The sequence below is a fragment of the Syngnathoides biaculeatus genome, chromosome 8, assembly GCF_019802595.1.
Source record: "Syngnathoides biaculeatus isolate LvHL_M chromosome 8, ASM1980259v1, whole genome shotgun sequence".
Classification (NCBI taxonomy): Eukaryota; Metazoa; Chordata; class Actinopteri; order Syngnathiformes; family Syngnathidae; genus Syngnathoides; species Syngnathoides biaculeatus.
The window spans coordinates 27,571,505-27,587,730 of record NC_084647.1 but is presented as its reverse complement, the minus strand read 5'-3'; the positions used below and the strand labels follow the sequence as shown (position 1 = coordinate 27,587,730).

At 40.3% G+C, this 16,226-nt stretch overlaps 1 protein-coding gene and 1 long non-coding RNA gene across 9 annotated transcripts in view; both read left to right on the top strand.

The window, feature by feature from the left end:
* kmt2a (lysine (K)-specific methyltransferase 2A) overlaps positions 1 to 16,226 on the top strand; it is a 66,840-nt gene that overhangs the window by 893 nt on the left and 49,721 nt on the right. The window lies entirely within an intron of this gene.
* Positions 822 to 3,807, top strand: LOC133505395 (uncharacterized). Of its 2 annotated transcripts, none has more exons than XR_009796242.1 (3): positions 822 to 1,572; positions 2,212 to 2,293; positions 3,767 to 3,807. It is a non-coding gene; the product is annotated as an uncharacterized LOC133505395 (long non-coding RNA). The 2 variants fall into 2 exon arrangements; XR_009796243.1 differs by having other exon boundaries at positions 822 to 1,404; positions 3,767 to 3,803.

Sequence of the window (16,226 nt, the reverse complement as noted above, 5' to 3'; positions counted from 1 at the left end):
AATCTATTGGGCTCTCCTGTTCGCTTCCTAACTGAGCCAAACTTGGCCAACGCCGTGATGCTCCGTTAACTTTGCTACTTTCACGAGTGCAAACTTTAGTCCGGAACCCACAGTGCACCGAACCGAGACGTGTGCTCGTGTCAGGTTCTGGGAACAAAGTTAGTTTGTAGTAGATGTGATAGGAGAGGCTACATCCTCATACTCTTTTGGCTGGACGAGTACTAGCACGCTAACCCAAAACACTCCCCTCTTCTTGTCGATGTGTTTATGGTCTCTTATTCGACCAAAAAAACATTACAAGCGTTCTAAACACATTAATAACGGATTGTAACAAACACGTATCATATAACCAAGCCACTACAAAATTCTGTACTAGTTAGCTACTTGACATTAGCTCAATTGTAAGCTTTCAAGTAGACTTGGACGTCTCGTACAATAACAGTAAAAGTTGCCCCAGTGCGTTTGCGCCGACGTTTGTCTCTTTAGGCGAAAAAAAAGAGTTGAAAACAAATTGCACGTTTGATCAGAACGTCGTGAAGGCTCAACACCCTTCCAGGTATCGTGTGCTGTGTTTGAAAACAAGATATGTCAACTTGAAGGGGGCGACAGGATACAAATGTGGTCCTTAGTTAGCCTCCCTCCACGGCGATATTCTGCTTCCTTTATGTATTGAAAGCTAGCCACGAATCCATTTCCAATGAATGAACCGGGTTAATTTGGAAGCTGGTGATTTTGCTCAAGATGATGTCTTGCTGCGAACATTCCGCTAACCTAGCTGGTGGGTTAGCTCGTATGCTAAGTGCCCGGAGTACACTTTTGGTAGCACGTCTCGGGTGTTATTTCAGAAATTGCGCGTGTGTTTATGCCCGTCTTGCATATCATTCGCAAGCTGGCTGAGCCTCACAGTTAAGCCATTTGTGTACTGGCGTATGTGGCTAGGCTAACTGATTTAGCATGCTACGCACTACGCCACGCTAGCCGTCATGCTACTGCTGATGCGTTGGAAAAATGGGAGGTGAACCCATTCTCCTCGCTCGGACTGACACGATGCGCTGCGTGTAAAGGCTTTACGGTTACGCTAATTACGGAGCCACATGCAGCCCGCAGCCATTCTCAATTCAATTTTTTCCCCTCCCTCATTGCACCGAGAGAGTATCTGTGCGACTCGGGCTTCGTCGTGTGACAGACTGCGCATGCAGGGCCGGCTACAACAACAACGACGAGCCCCCCGCCTGACGGGCCGTGTGATGTGTGGGGGTGTGTTCGCCCTAGCGAACTACCATCTTCCTTTTCCGCCAGCAGCAGCGTGCAACCGTTGCAGAGGGAACAATTAGGCAGCGATGTAAAGTGTATTACTTCACTGTGTACTTTTCAGTCCAGGAATTATTGTGGTGCTTTAATCGAGTAAGACTACTGTTATCTCACGTTACTATGACTGAAGTGAAGATACAAAGCAGTCCTTTGTAAAACAAATACTTAGTGCTGAGTAACTCAGTTTTTTTTTAAAAATAATTTAGTTTTTTAAAATCAGAACATGAATGGCATGTGCATTTAATTTATTGGCCAACAGAGGTAAGCAGAGTTTTCCGAAAAGTCTACTGTTACTTAAGAATAATGTTACGCAAGTAAAAAGTTGTTCTTAAAATAATTACTTGAGTAATATTACTATGGGGGGAAAAAAAGACAAGTACTGAGTGACTGGGGACTAATTTCTGTTTTGTTTTTTTTAAACTAAAGCATGAACGTCAGCCAGAGAAATATATAAAGGGACAATGTGTGAATTCAGATATTGCCCAACAAGATCACTTAAAAAAAGACTAATCAATTACCTGTGATTGCTTCATGTTAAGACTGCACCTGGATGGTTTATTGGTACATCCATCTCCCTTTTATGGAGTTGCAGACATGAGTTCAATTTCTGTTCAGTCTAATTAACCACCACTCCTTAGTGTGAACGTGCACGTTAAACACATCATTACCCACATTCACTACATGGGTCGGATGTATGTGAAATAGAGTGTTACTATAACACAATGTTGTTAGTTTGAAGTTTTTTTTTTAAATAAAGTACAATCAATTCAGAATTGAAAAGCAGAAATGTTAGTTAGACTGTATCCTTTTTTTCAATCATCAGGTACTTGAAGTCACTTTTCTCTCTTTCTGTTAGCAAATGAGGGCTGCACTTTTTTTTTTGTTTGTTTTTTTTGGAAGGTTGATTTTCCGCCAGTTTCTGTAAAGCTCCTGAGCCCATACCAACAGGTCAGCACGAGGGAGTCCCTGCTATGCTTTGCCCGTGAGTTCATGCCAAATGGTTGACACCTTCCCAGTCACTCCATCTGTATCCGGTTGTTTTCTTCGTGTGCGGTGGTTTCTCTTAAATTATATTTAGTACAAGATGCAGCTGATATCCCACAGGTAATTTCATTTTACTCATGCACTACTGTCAGGTCATACCGACAAGTTTAAATAAAATGTCAGTGATATATATATTTTTTTTGGGGGGGGGTGTGGGGGAATTGCAAACTCCTATATATATATATATATATGTTTGGTTTTTTTCAAGGCATCTAGTTTTCTGACATTTTTTTACTTTTTCTCCCTGCATACCAAAATGGATGTCTGTACTTTCTACTGCTCACCTTGTCAAAATATACTTGTTTACATATTTTTGCAATCTTACCTGTACAACTATTTATGATATCGACTCGATTTAGGTTTGGTTGGATTAGGTTTCTGAAGGAAATCCAAACATGGCAAAATTTTTTGGGCGAAATTTGGCCGTGCAGCTCCTTAACACTTTTTGTCATCGTTTTTAGTTCAGATCAGTGATACTGTAATCAATTACTGTCTCCCACCCAGACGTACTCCAGTGCCCATTGTTTACAAACATTATGCATAGGTCTCTAGTCCTCATTAAGGCCACGGTTGAGCTGAAGCCTATCCCTGCTGACTTTGTGCGAGACCCGCCAATCGCAAGTAACATATAGACAACCAATGATCCATCCAATTTTGATAGAGCTTGTCCTCATAAGGGTCGTGGGTGAGATGGAACCTATTCCATCTAAATTTGGACAAGAGGTGGGGTACATCTTTGACTGCTTGCTAGCCAACCGCACGTTTTGTTCGGTGACGTTTTTACAAAGTAATCCCAGAAATAAAATTTTGGTTGCTATATTGATGTTATATTGTTGAACTTTGTAAATGTTTTATAAGGTATTATGCTTAAAGGGCCATAATCTCCAAGTGGAAACACTTATTTTATTGTTCTGTGGAAGTTGATTGCAAAGTAACTCTCAGAAGGGGAAAAAAGCAAAACTTTGTCATTTTCATTGGCATTTTCCATTTTTTAAAGGGGGATGCGTGGTTGATGATAACCAGAAATCTGATATGTTTGGGTAAAAAGATGAGATTTTATTCTAAGGCCAGATCACCAAGCCTTGATTCAAGCACAAAGTATTATCTTACTAGCTCATTTTCAAGTCAGACTTCAGGCTACATGTCAGTGAAGATGTTTCAACTTCGCAAGAGTCTTGAATGCTTAAGTCTGAAATGTATCAGCACTTTCAATTCAACCCCCAAATGAAAAATTCCACATATCTGGGTGCGAAGTTAAAGTAATGAAACTACAGCAGCCTGTTTGAATTGTAGAGACAGAATAGATCGCTACAATTCTGCATGATGAGATATATATGTTTTAGAGAGTGTTTCATGCTTCTTTCCCCCCCAGAGAAATGCATTTCATTGCATCTTGTTTTTTATTCTTTAGCATCTCGAGTGGATTGCAGCATTACTGATGCAAAGAGGCAGACCAGTCTATTCATCCTCACAGAACTCAAAGGCTATTGAAGATGAGAGTCCAGCTTGGTGCAACCATTAATACTTGTGCAAATAAATGCTTGATAATCATAGTTGGAAGAAAGGTTCGAGATGAATTGCAGTGGTACCTCAAATGTCGACCAAAACTGTTCTTTGGGGATTTTCAGCTCCCATTGAGATCCATTATACAGTGTGCCCTTGCCCATTCATGGTTCACCGGTCGCGGCCCCGCATATTTGCAGATTTTGCTCAGGGAACCGCATTTTCAGAACCGTAAGGTGCACTTAGAAGTCTTGAATTATCTCCTAAAAAGACAGGGCTCCTTATGACGTGGCGAACTTTATGTGCATGCTGAGTTCTAGAATCTGTAAATGTTCTGTGAGTTGTCCAATGAAGGACACTTGAACACACTGGTTACATTGTTAGCATGCATGCTAGCAATGGTTTTAGCATGTACATAAGCTACCATGTGATGGCACTCACGAAGTAGTGAGGAAGAATTGCAGTTTTACATTTATAAGTAGAAGAACCTTACATTGCCCCACACAATGACAGCGAAGTTAAGTCATTTCTCAAGATGTTTTTCACACTCTCGGTGTCACATCGAAACAAAAATGATCACACCACAGAAAACAGGCTCCAGCACTCCTGCGACACTTGTGAGGATAAATGTCTCAGAAAATGGATGGATGGAAATTTAGAAGGGAGTTACAAACTCATGTATCAATCTAATGACTGTGATAGTGCATGTAAACTTTTGGCTTCAAATGTAATCCTTAAATGCTGCTGAAGCGAGGGTTAGTGAGGTGTGGGTGGGGATGTGATAAGGTGACTCAAAGCATTAGGACAGTTCCATGTTCAAAATTTGTACAACATTTCAGGAATAAAAAAAGATGCTTTTTAGAATAACAAAAATATTACAAAGCATCCTTGTATATTTGAATGACACAACTACTGCTTTTTTGTACCAGTGGAGAATTGAAAGTGTGTGAATTGTACATCCCTTCGGTACAAGTCGCGGTCACAGCTTGCGGTTTTCATTCAGGATCAGTGTAATGCCTCTGTGGCCAGACCGGGGCAGGATTGTTCAGGCTCACTGCAGCCCGCTGGGTTCACAGGGTGACACTGAACAGAGCACCAGCCGGACACTGGCCCAGCATCTCCCTCCCACCCTCTGTCAAATCCATCCACACAGAAAGACCCAAATCCAACAGAGACACAGAACTCTGTCTGAGAAGCAGAGCAACTTTTATTCTGACAGCTGCCACTTTGGAATGGATTACTAAGCCTATTGCAGCAGCTCAAAGGGGTGCTTGTCGGTAGTTGCTGTCCAAATGAAGGCATTTGTTAGCTTTGTGTGTGTAGAGGGAATCCATTCTCTTGATCTGTCCAAGTTTCAGTTGCTTCTTTTTTTTCTGGGTTGCCAAGCTGTCCATTTATTTTTTTTCTGTGCAACACATCCACAACCAGTCTTTTCCACGACGGTGACCCCTCAATTTTACTGTCCCGTTAACAGTTTTCATTGTTCAGAATTTTGGGTGTATAGTAACTTGACATATCAATCAAAAGACTAATTAGTCTGGTGGTTTCCAAAGTTTTTTGGCTGCGCCCAACTTTTTGGAGATTAACTTTTTCTGCCCCCCTCCCACCACGGCTTTAATTTTTTTTTCTCAGTTAGGAATGGGGGGCGCACTAGTGCTGAAAATACTAAAAGCATGGGTGGATGATGCTGCTGAAATTTGGAAAGTGGAGAGGTGGTGGGGGGGGGAACAATACACATCCCCTCCTAGTTTGAAAACCACTGAATTAGTTATACCCAGTCAAGCCTCAAAATTTTAACACGTTTGTCATGCTTTTCATATTGTGATCAAAATGACACAATATGCCTCGAAAGTTGCACTTTGGGCATGTTTTCAGCTTTTATACATATATTCCAAAAGATGTGCTTTATTAAACTTTTGTTCTACAAGAGGTGTTGCGAGAAGAAGCACTTGAACAAAAAAGAATACATGCAAGGAGTTGAACGAAAAGATATTTTATAGTCAACCATAATGTGATAGAAGCCCTGTCAAAGTTCATTAATTACTGATTAATTAATGTATTGATTTGTTTTTTTCAGAACCATATCAAGTCACATTTGAAAAATGTACGGGTGTGGTCAGTCATGCCCGCAGATATAAAGTTACGGGTGTGGTCCACCAGTCATGGCCACAGATATAAAGTTGTGGGTTTGTGTTCTGTTTATAATTATGAGTATACCCCTTTAAAAGCAGAGGGGTGCGATGTCAGGTAAACGAGGAAGTAGAAGTAGGGTGAGCTGCAGCTTGTCCGTGTGGTTCCGGTTTAAAAAAAAAAAAAGTCAGGCTGTGGTTCACGGCGCTGGATCAGTGGCACAACTTAGGGGGAACATTGGTCAAGACTACACAAAATAAGCGACATCTTTCATCCATCCAGCCATTTTCTTCACCACTTATCCTCACGAGGGTTGCGGGGAGTGCTTGAGCCTATCCCAGCTGTTAACGGGCAGAAGGCAGGGTACACTGAACTGGTTGCCAGCCAATTGCAGGGCACATTGAGACAAACAGCCGCACTCACAATCACACCTAGGGGCAATTTAGAGTGTCCAACTAATGTTGCATGTTTTTGGAATGTGAGAGGAAACCGGAGTGCCCGGAGGAAACCCAGGCAGGAACGGGGAGAACATGCAAACTCCACACAGGCGGGTCTGGGATTGAACCCAGGACCTCAGAACTGTGAAACCAACGCTTTACCAGCTGACCCACTGTTTCACCGCGACATCTTTCAATACCTATATATTTCTACTCGTAACAAATTTTATGCGCGTGCTTGACTGTGCAGATTTGCAAGTGTGATGGCGCGCAGGTGCGTATGCCCCCATCAAATCACAGTGACTGCGTATCCCAGTCCCCAACTTACTGGTTGCATGTAACAACTTATAGAAATGGACAGGCATAGAACCGAGGGCTATACACAAACCCTAACCTGATTACTCGACTTGGTATTTGAATGGGTGTGGAAAACCGATCAGCTAGTCAGAATTTTGACTCAAATCACAAAAAATTTTTGTGGGAGTTTGAGCCTTAACAGAAACAAATATTAACCATTGATTTAAAAAAAAAAAAAAAGTTTTTGTAATCACCTCTCAGTTGTAATGTTGCTGTGTGTTGTATTACATAACTTCTATGATGATTCTTCGAATAAGTTCTCGTTGGCACACAGGTGTTTTTATAGGACTTCTGATCGTCTTGATAGTTTGTATGCAAATATACTGGGGTTATGTCAACTCATGCTCTAAAGTTTTGGTGTGTGTGAGAAGTAGTTATAGTAAGTTAGCAAACATTATTTCAGTCATTTAATGTGAATTTCTGATTAGAATACATGACCTGGATATAAATGGTTTTGGAAGATGATCAGTATACACTGCAAAAGTATATAAAATGAATGAACAGCTCCTTGAGGTGGCAGGGTGGGTCAGCTGGAGAGCGTTGGCCTCACAGTTCGTAGGTCACGTGTTCGATCCTGGACCCGCCTGTGTGGAGTTTGCATGTTTTCCTCATGTCTGCGGGGGTTCCTCCGGGCACTCCAGTTTCCTCCCACATCCCAATAACATGCAACATTAATTGAACACTCTAAATTGCCCCTAGGTGTGATTGTGAGTGTGGCTGTTTGTCTCAATGTGCCCTGCAATTGGCTGGCAACCAGTTCAGGGTCTACCCCGCCTCCTCCCCGTTCACAGCTGGGATAGGCTCCAGCACTCCCGGTCACCCTTGAGAAGTTAAGCGGCTAAGAAAATGGGTGGATGGGACAGCTCGTTTAAATGGACCAGTTTCTCCAGCTTGTAATCGGATTGATGATTGGTTGTTTTTTTTAAGTTCGCTGATCGGTAATCGGCCCCAAAAATCCCCCAAAAGATAATTGATTCCAAATCTGAACAAAATTCGAACAAACCAAAGGTTGCACAGCATTTCCTGTGTAATTCCATTATGTTGATGTACCCATATGCCTCTGTGGGCAACTGGTATGAGAGACATGTTGTTTGGTGCGTGGGGCTCGAGTCCAGCAGGTGTTTGGCCTATTTAAATAGAAGAGACCCTTCCCCCGCTTCCACCCCAGTGCCCATCCCAGAGACAGCGTGTGGATTGGATCAGGAAGCTTTGTGCGTGCTTTTATTCTACTGTTCACAAAGTGTGGGTGACTGGCAGGGATATCAAAGGATGCGGGATGACCCCCCTCCCGTCCTTCAAGCCCCCACCCATTTTTCTCCCCACAGGACAACACTGGGAGAAAAATTAGTCACAGACCCTCCCATCCATGGCTTTATTCAGTTACAGCAGGCGGTCAAGGCGCTTTCACCTCTGCTTCAGGAATAGTGATGAAGAGAGAGGCTAGAAATATGTTTTTCGTTCCATTTTGAGTGTGTGTCAGGGGCACGACTGTCCCAGTGATGTGATGTCGCCTGGTGCATGCCGGAGTAGCCATGTGTTGCCTATTTGCATTGTATACATGCTTGTGTTACGTGTAAAATATAATGCACACGTGTCCATCAATCTTCTGTCTTTGTCCCGTGTCCGTCTCTTCTTCGGATCTAAGGTGTTGGAAGATGGTGGTTGGTCGTTTTCCCTAAGTGTGGGTTTGGGACTGCATGCTGTTGAGCACATGTCAAACAGTTGTGCCGCTCCATGTGGGACACTAAAAAAAAAACAAACAAAAGCCCACCTTTTGCTCTGGCTGGGAGAGGTGTGAAGGCACAAAGCAAAGATGCACGAATTTGAAATCCACTCTATCGTATGTAAACATTCCGAGGGATGGATGCATCATCTGAGAGGCACATCGGAGGATGAGCTCATCACCAATTCTCATTCCAGGAAGAGATGAGGCACCCCGTGTATGCTGTAAATGTCAAAGGAAGGATTCTTGGCATGTCTGTGTTTTTAAACTGTCCAAGACGGACCTGAGAGGCAGCATTTTGCCACAGGATGTCCAAACTGCTTGAAAATACTAAAACGAGGAAAGAGTCGCAGTTGGGCTTTTTATTTATTTTTTTTTAACACAAATAAGGTCCTGAATATTACCGATTGTACCCTATATTAAAAAAAAAAAATCTCTATAAATGATGACAAATCTATTGTATACTGGTGGTAAATAGTTAAATGTGCTATGACTTTTTATTAATGGCCTCGCTCACTATGAATGATATTATACTTTGTCTTTAATCTTTGGCGCTAGCCCTTAATTACACATTGGAGCACTGTGCTGCTTTTACAGCATTACTTGACTTCTTAAATGGCAATAAACTAGCTTTTAAGATGTACATTCTACCTAATTTGTGTACTTTACTTTGTGCACCTTCTGGCTGACTCACTCATGCTTTCCTGTTCTTACTCACTCGGTCCCCATCTTACTCATTACTGGACCCTGTACGGTTGCTCAGAACAGAAGTGTTACTTCTCCCAAATGTCAGCAATGAGTGCTTTCATTGCCCTGCGAGAACACAAAAAAACAAAACAAAACAAATGGACATTCAGTTGCTTGTGCTACCAACAACGCCAGGCTGGTTGGAAATCGTGATCGTGAATCGCTGTAGATAGGCTCAACATCTTTCTTTTCACTGGATAAAGACTACTTGGCCACCTCATGGGAGGTATTTGCTACATAACGGCAATTATGGTATCTGCTTTCTTTTCCAGTGCAGACATTTATCATGTCTGAGCCTTTTGGGTCCTCTTAAAGTTAGACATAAATCAGTGCAAACGATCCAAATGTAAAAAAGCCAATGTGTTAATAGTGAATTACAATTAGTGGGTGCGGTTTGTTCTGTAATATCTTTTCAAATGAGTCCTACACTGAGTTCTAAGGTTCACAGACATTTCTTGCATAATAATGCATTTGAACCACATAGAATAAAATTGACAAGCGCTGGGCATGATTATTGATTAATTTACTAGGAATTCTGAAAATGCGTGCAAATTTTTTTTTTTTTTTGCTTGATTGCAACTTGAAGCAATTTAGGCAAAATATAGTGGTCTATTTGGCTGCAACCAGTAAGGGTGGTGCTTGTAGTGTGCTGTCTAAAGAAGTAGAACCTAACATCAGCAATGGGAAATTGAGGTACATCCACACATTTGTACACTCAACTCCTCCAGGCACATCATTCTACTCAATACAAAACTGGCACTGAACAGAACTTGAGAGACAGATTTTCATATTCCATAAAAGATAGATATATTTACTATCATTTGAGTTAAAAAATGTAAACACTCGATCATTGAAGTATTCAAATGTCCTCAATGAAATGGAAAACAAAATACCTATGATTTATATACACTAGACAAGAAGTGTACATACCACTACCCAGATGCCACATTTTGATCCAAAAAAAATGAAAAGTTGAACTATTTAAAAAGATTTTTCACCATTAATTTTGTGGCGACCCTGATAGGGAAAAGCAGAAAATCACTTCTAATTTGCCCTGTAACTTGTACCACAAATTGAATTAATATTTTTGAGAGGAGAAGTAAAAATAAACAACTGATATAATGTGGTTAAACAAGTGTGCACACCCTCTTAAAACAGAAATTTTTGGATTGACTTTTTGGAATTATTGCCAAAAGGTTCAGCCTTTGCTTCATCAGACCAAAAATGCATTTTTACTACGCTTTTGGGAGATTTTGTTCTGTCCATAATACCAGAAAGTACTGTACATATGCAGTCACTCACATTTGAAAAATGTATGGGTGTGATCAGTCATGCCCGCTGATATAAAGTTACGGGTGTGATTAGGGATGGAATCTCAAGACCTTAAAATAACTTACTGAATTGTTATACCTGAGTATGTAGTTGTTACCTTCTTCTTCTTCTTTTCCTTTCGGCTTGTCCCGTTAGGGGTCGCCACACCGTGTCATCTTTTGCCATCTTAGCCTATCTCCTGCATCTTCCTCTCTAACCCCAACTGCCCTCATGTCTTCCCTCACCACATCCATAAACCTTCTCTTTGGTCTTCCTCTCGCTCTTTTGCCTGGGAGCTCCATCCTCAGCATCCTTCTACCAATATACTCACTCTCTCGCCTCTGAACATGTCCAAACCATCGAAGTCTGCTCTCTCGAATCTTGTCTCCAAAACATCCAGCTTTGGCTGTCCCTCTAATGAGCTCATTTCTAATCCTATCCAACCTGATCACTCCGAGCGAGAACCTCAACATCTTCATTTCTGCCACCTCCAGTTCAGATTCCTGTTGTTTCTTCAGTGCCACTGTCTCTAATCCGTACATCATGGCCGGCCTCACCACTGTTTTGTAAACTTTGCCCTTCATCCTAGCAGACACTCTTCTGTCACATAACACACCAGACACCTTTCGCCAGCTGTTCCAACCTGCTTGGACCCGTTTCTTCACTTCCTGACCACACTCTCCATTGCTCTGTATTGTTGACCCCAAGTATTTGAAGTCGTCCACCCTCGCTATCTCTTCTCCCTGTAGCCTCACTCTTCCCCCTCTACTTTTCTCATTCACGCACATATATTCTGTAATACCATAATAATAATTTGTTGACACTGCACAGACTGTGGACAGACATTTTTAAAGAGGTCAGTAGACATTCAATTTCAAAGCTTAATATTCATGTAATCAAATAATTTTATTTCATCATGATATATATATATTGTGGTTTAGTTGAAAATTTTGGCTCATCCAGTTTTTTATCTGCTTAAGACAGTGGCACAACACCTCCAATTAAACTATAGTCATCTGGGAACACTGGTAAATATAACTGTCAGCTGTGTAGCTATAATAGAATTAAAGTTCTGAAGAATTTTGACTCAAGGGTAGGATATACAGGCTGAACAGGATGGGTCGAAGAACTGACCCTTGAGGGACCCCATAGGTCATTGCACCCCATAGACTGAGCATTTCCAATGATTAGAAAAATTACGTCCTGGTAGGACACGAACAATTTAAGGACTGTTCCATTTAGTCCTACCGACTTTTCCAACCAGTTCTGCAGTATATTATGATCCACCGTATCAAAAGTCACACTGAGATCCAACAAGACTAAAATTGACACCTTCCCTGGCTCAGTATTTAACCTTATATCATTTGGCACTTTGATCAGAAAAGGTTCTGTACTGTGATGAGTTTGGAAATTTGAAAATTTGCCAAAAACCCAATTTAAGTTCAAGAAATTGGTGAGTTGATTAAAAATATATTTCTCCACAATCTTGGCTATGAAAGGGATATTAAAAATGGGTCTATAGGTTGCTAACATGGAAGCATCCAGCACTGTTTTTTTTTTTTTTTTTAAAAAGAAGAGGCTTAACGGCAGTTACTTTAAGAGCTTTGGGAAACTTGCCAGACTGTCCATCCATCCATTTTCATAGCCGCTTATCCTCACAGGGATCACAGGGAGTGCTGGAGCGCATCCCATCTGTCAACGGGCAGTAGGCGGGGTACACCCTGAACTGGTTGTCAGCCAATCGCAGGGCACATAGAGACAAAGAGCCGCACTCACAATCACACCTATGTGCAATTTAAAGTGTTCAATTAATATTGCAAGTTTTTGGGATGTGGGAGGTAACCGGAGTGCCTGGTGAAAACCCACACAGGCACAGGAAGAACATGCAAACTCCACACAGGCGGGTCCGGGATCGAACCCGGCTCCTCAGAACTGTGAGGCCAACGCTTTACCTACTCAACTGTTTTGTCTACAGTTTTTGGTCAACTATATCACATTCTGACATGGTGGTAGTGTTTTCCCTGGGTGGCTTCACATGCAGTAACATTTTATCATTTTCCTCTTTTGTTCGTATATTTAACCTGGTGGAGTGTATCTTTTCTCTAAAATAACCAGCAAATTAATTTGATCTATCATTAGTTAGGGGTTCTGAAACTATCAGATTTGGAGGTTCGGGGGATTGTGAGCTTGTCCACCACAGCAAACAGAGTGCGAGTACTGTATTGTTGAAGTTCTGACTCATGATTTCAGAAAAGTGTTTGCTGGCCAGCCCCTGACTAACTCTTGATTAAAATTACATGGACTTTGTCTGTAAAGGTCATAGTAAATTGGGAGTGTAGTTTTTCCTCCACTTATGTTCTGCTTTCCTACACTTTGACATAGAGCTCTTGACCATCATTGTGCTCCCCCACGATGTTCTAGGTTGCCTCAAGATTCTTAGTTTTAACAGAAGTAACAAGATTCATGACGTTTGAGATTTTCCTGGGGAAATTGTCCAAAAGTTCATCAATGGTCTCAGCATTTACAGTCAGTCTGTGGCACAGCTACAGTCTCCATAAACTTAGTGGCAGTACTCTCATTTATGTACCTTTTCTTGATAGACATGGAGGTTGTCTGAACTTTTGGATGAATGTGTAATTTTCAAGAATACACAAAATCGTCAGAAATAGCCAGATCCTTCATGTTAATTGATAGTATTTCAACATTCTTAGGGATGACCACGTCTTAGACGTGACCTTGTGTGCGAGTTGTACTCTCAACATATTGAGAGGTCTAATGGTTCTGGTATAGCGGAGAATTCTTTAGATTGTTTGTCCATTTTTTTGTTCATTATCAACATGAATGTTAGTCTTCCGTTATGATAAGAGTTTTAGTCAGTACAAATAACTGACAGCTGTTCTGAAAATATTTGCATAAATTCTCTATTGTAAAAAATGTTAAAGATATTCAAAAGAGCTAAAATCACCCAGTATAATTTGTTTAAACTGAAATAATGATACTGAATGAATTTACTTTTTTTTTTTTTTTTTTTTTTTTACACAGTGACCAGCCTGTATAGATCAACAGCCTTGACTAATCTATATGGATAAAGTAGAGTCATCTATTTATTTACTTATTAATTTTTTAAATTGTTTACAGCAGGGGAATTCAGTCCCCTCATCTAGATGTAATGGTAAAAGTCCCTAAAGGTTTTACTTAGTCAAACTGATACAAGCAGTTGCTTTCCAAACCCAATTCACATTAATCGCTTGCCTTTTAGGGACAGTCCCTCTCGCCACTGTTTTATGCAGCAACTCATTAATTATTGGTTTTAGTTTTTTCATACAGTATCAGGTCAAGTTCTACAATTCACTGTTGGCTTATATACACTAGCTCAATGTCATATAAGAGCCGTATCAAAAACAGTTCTCTGCAAAAGTAACAGTTTTATGTTTGACTGTCATATAGGTTTTCAAAGGAGTAGCTACTTCTGGAATGTAGAATGTTAAATCTAGAGGTATAACAATAGAAGACATATGTACAGTACTGTATGGTCACCACGTGGCTAACATTAGCAAGTCCACTTTATGGTCTTCCATGTCCCCGTATTTCACCTACCGGGATGTGAAGTCTTGGTCTCTCTTCATTCTGGCCATTCATTTTGGTTACCAGTTCCAAAAAAATCATGAGAAAAGCTCTGTTGACTTGTCCATGCTGGGAGACTTGAGCTCTCGTGAGCTTTTGTGCAAATTGAGTTGCATATTTTCCATACAACTTCAGGTAAAATTCCAAACTATACAATCTTTGGGACATTCGAATTTGGAGACTCCATAGTGCGATCGAGCCTCGGTTTACAATGTTCCTGACATATGACGTTTTGAAGGTACGACTGGCACACAATGAACTCGTTTGTAAAGCATCATAAGTATGTTAATTAATGTTTTCCTTTGTTTTCATTTAAGTATTTTACTCTTCATTTTTTTTCTTTTATTTTAAGTTGTAAAATGTTGGAAACTACACAGTTGGGAATGAACAGGAATACACCAGGAGTTTAGCAAAATTAAGCTTGGATCTTAATATGGAATTCAATATAGTTGGCTAAGATATATATTTCACTTAATCACAAGTAAAAGAAACCGCTTTCTTATGAGCACCTGAAGTTGTGAAATTTTTCTTTATTATGAGCTATCGCTTTTTTATTTTTGCTTTGTGTTGTAAAATCTGAGTTATGAGTGAGCTCCTGATACTGTCTGTTTGGTACTTGAGCGAAGTAAAAAAAAAAAAAAAAAATTAAACAGTTTAGGTACTGTAATGCCCTCATATGTGTACAAAGAGAGCTATCTAAAAAGTTTATTTCTATACTGGAACGTGGTCCTATTCCATCAAATATTCTTCAATTTTCAGTGAATTGCCTTGAAATATTTCCAATTTGAATGCAGTGTTTTCAAATTTCTCTTGCTTGGATCCCATGAAATTTTACCAGAAACGGTCTGGAAATTTATTGGTAATGAACCCCCTGCGCAACCCTCTTTACTGTATACCTTATTTATGTTATTGTTTTTTTAAATTAAAATATTGATGTAATTATAACTATTGCCTATGCGGACTTTCTGATTCATGGACAAATTTGCATTATGTTGCCACTTTAGGAATGGAACTCCATCGTAAACTGAGAATCCTCTTGTATTGTGTCTTAAAGACACATTTTGTATTTCCCAGTAATATTGTGGCTTCTTCAAATCAAAGCGGCATATGGAGCGACCCTCACACTCCATGGTTTGTTTACATCTGTTGAGCTTATCCCACGGCTGTGGGCGTACAGCGTCGTGCATTGGGGTGCTCTTTAGCCTTAAGATTGGCAGGCGTGTGTATGAACATGTCGCGGCCCCTGACCCCTCTCATCCTCCCAGGAGACGACATCGCTCCCTGTTGTTGTTAATAGTCGAGATGATGTTTCCATGTCATCTTCTCTTCCCTCCCCTTTTTAAGGTGCCCTGAACTGTAAAACACAACAGGAGAAAATTATGAAAAATTAATAAACACAACTGCAAATAACTACACACAACGGCAAATTAAAAAACACACAACACAACAGCAAACACTTAGATCCAACAGCAAATGAAAAATAGAAAACATAACTCACAACAATAAATAACTAAACAAAACAGCAAATAACGAAATAGGTTAGATTAAAAATAGCAAACCAACTAATAGAAGAACAATTTAAAAAACACAATTGGAAATAACTAATCACTATGATATTGAGCTGCGTCTAAAGGTAGGTAGTAGAATTAATGCCGATTTAATCGGCCTGATCAGAAACAGCTGATAATTGGCATTTTATGCCGATGGATTTTAATGTCAAAATATGTCAGCTCTGCAATTAAGTTTTGTATTCTGATACCACAGCGTCAGATTTTTTACAAACATTGGGCTTTATGTTGTCAACTCAAATGTGATCAGATACAGTATACTCGTTACATTGGGGAAGACAACATGAGTGGATCGTGCTGACTCCATTATAAAAAGAAAATGGGGCTTGACACTATCAGGATATTTGGGACTGATCAGCAAGTTTAAAAAAAAAAAAAACCTCAATCTAATCACAAGATGGAACAATGTGTGTATTTATATGACGTGTTTTTCTGTATATACTTGTGTACTTAATTTCTCAAAAAATACAT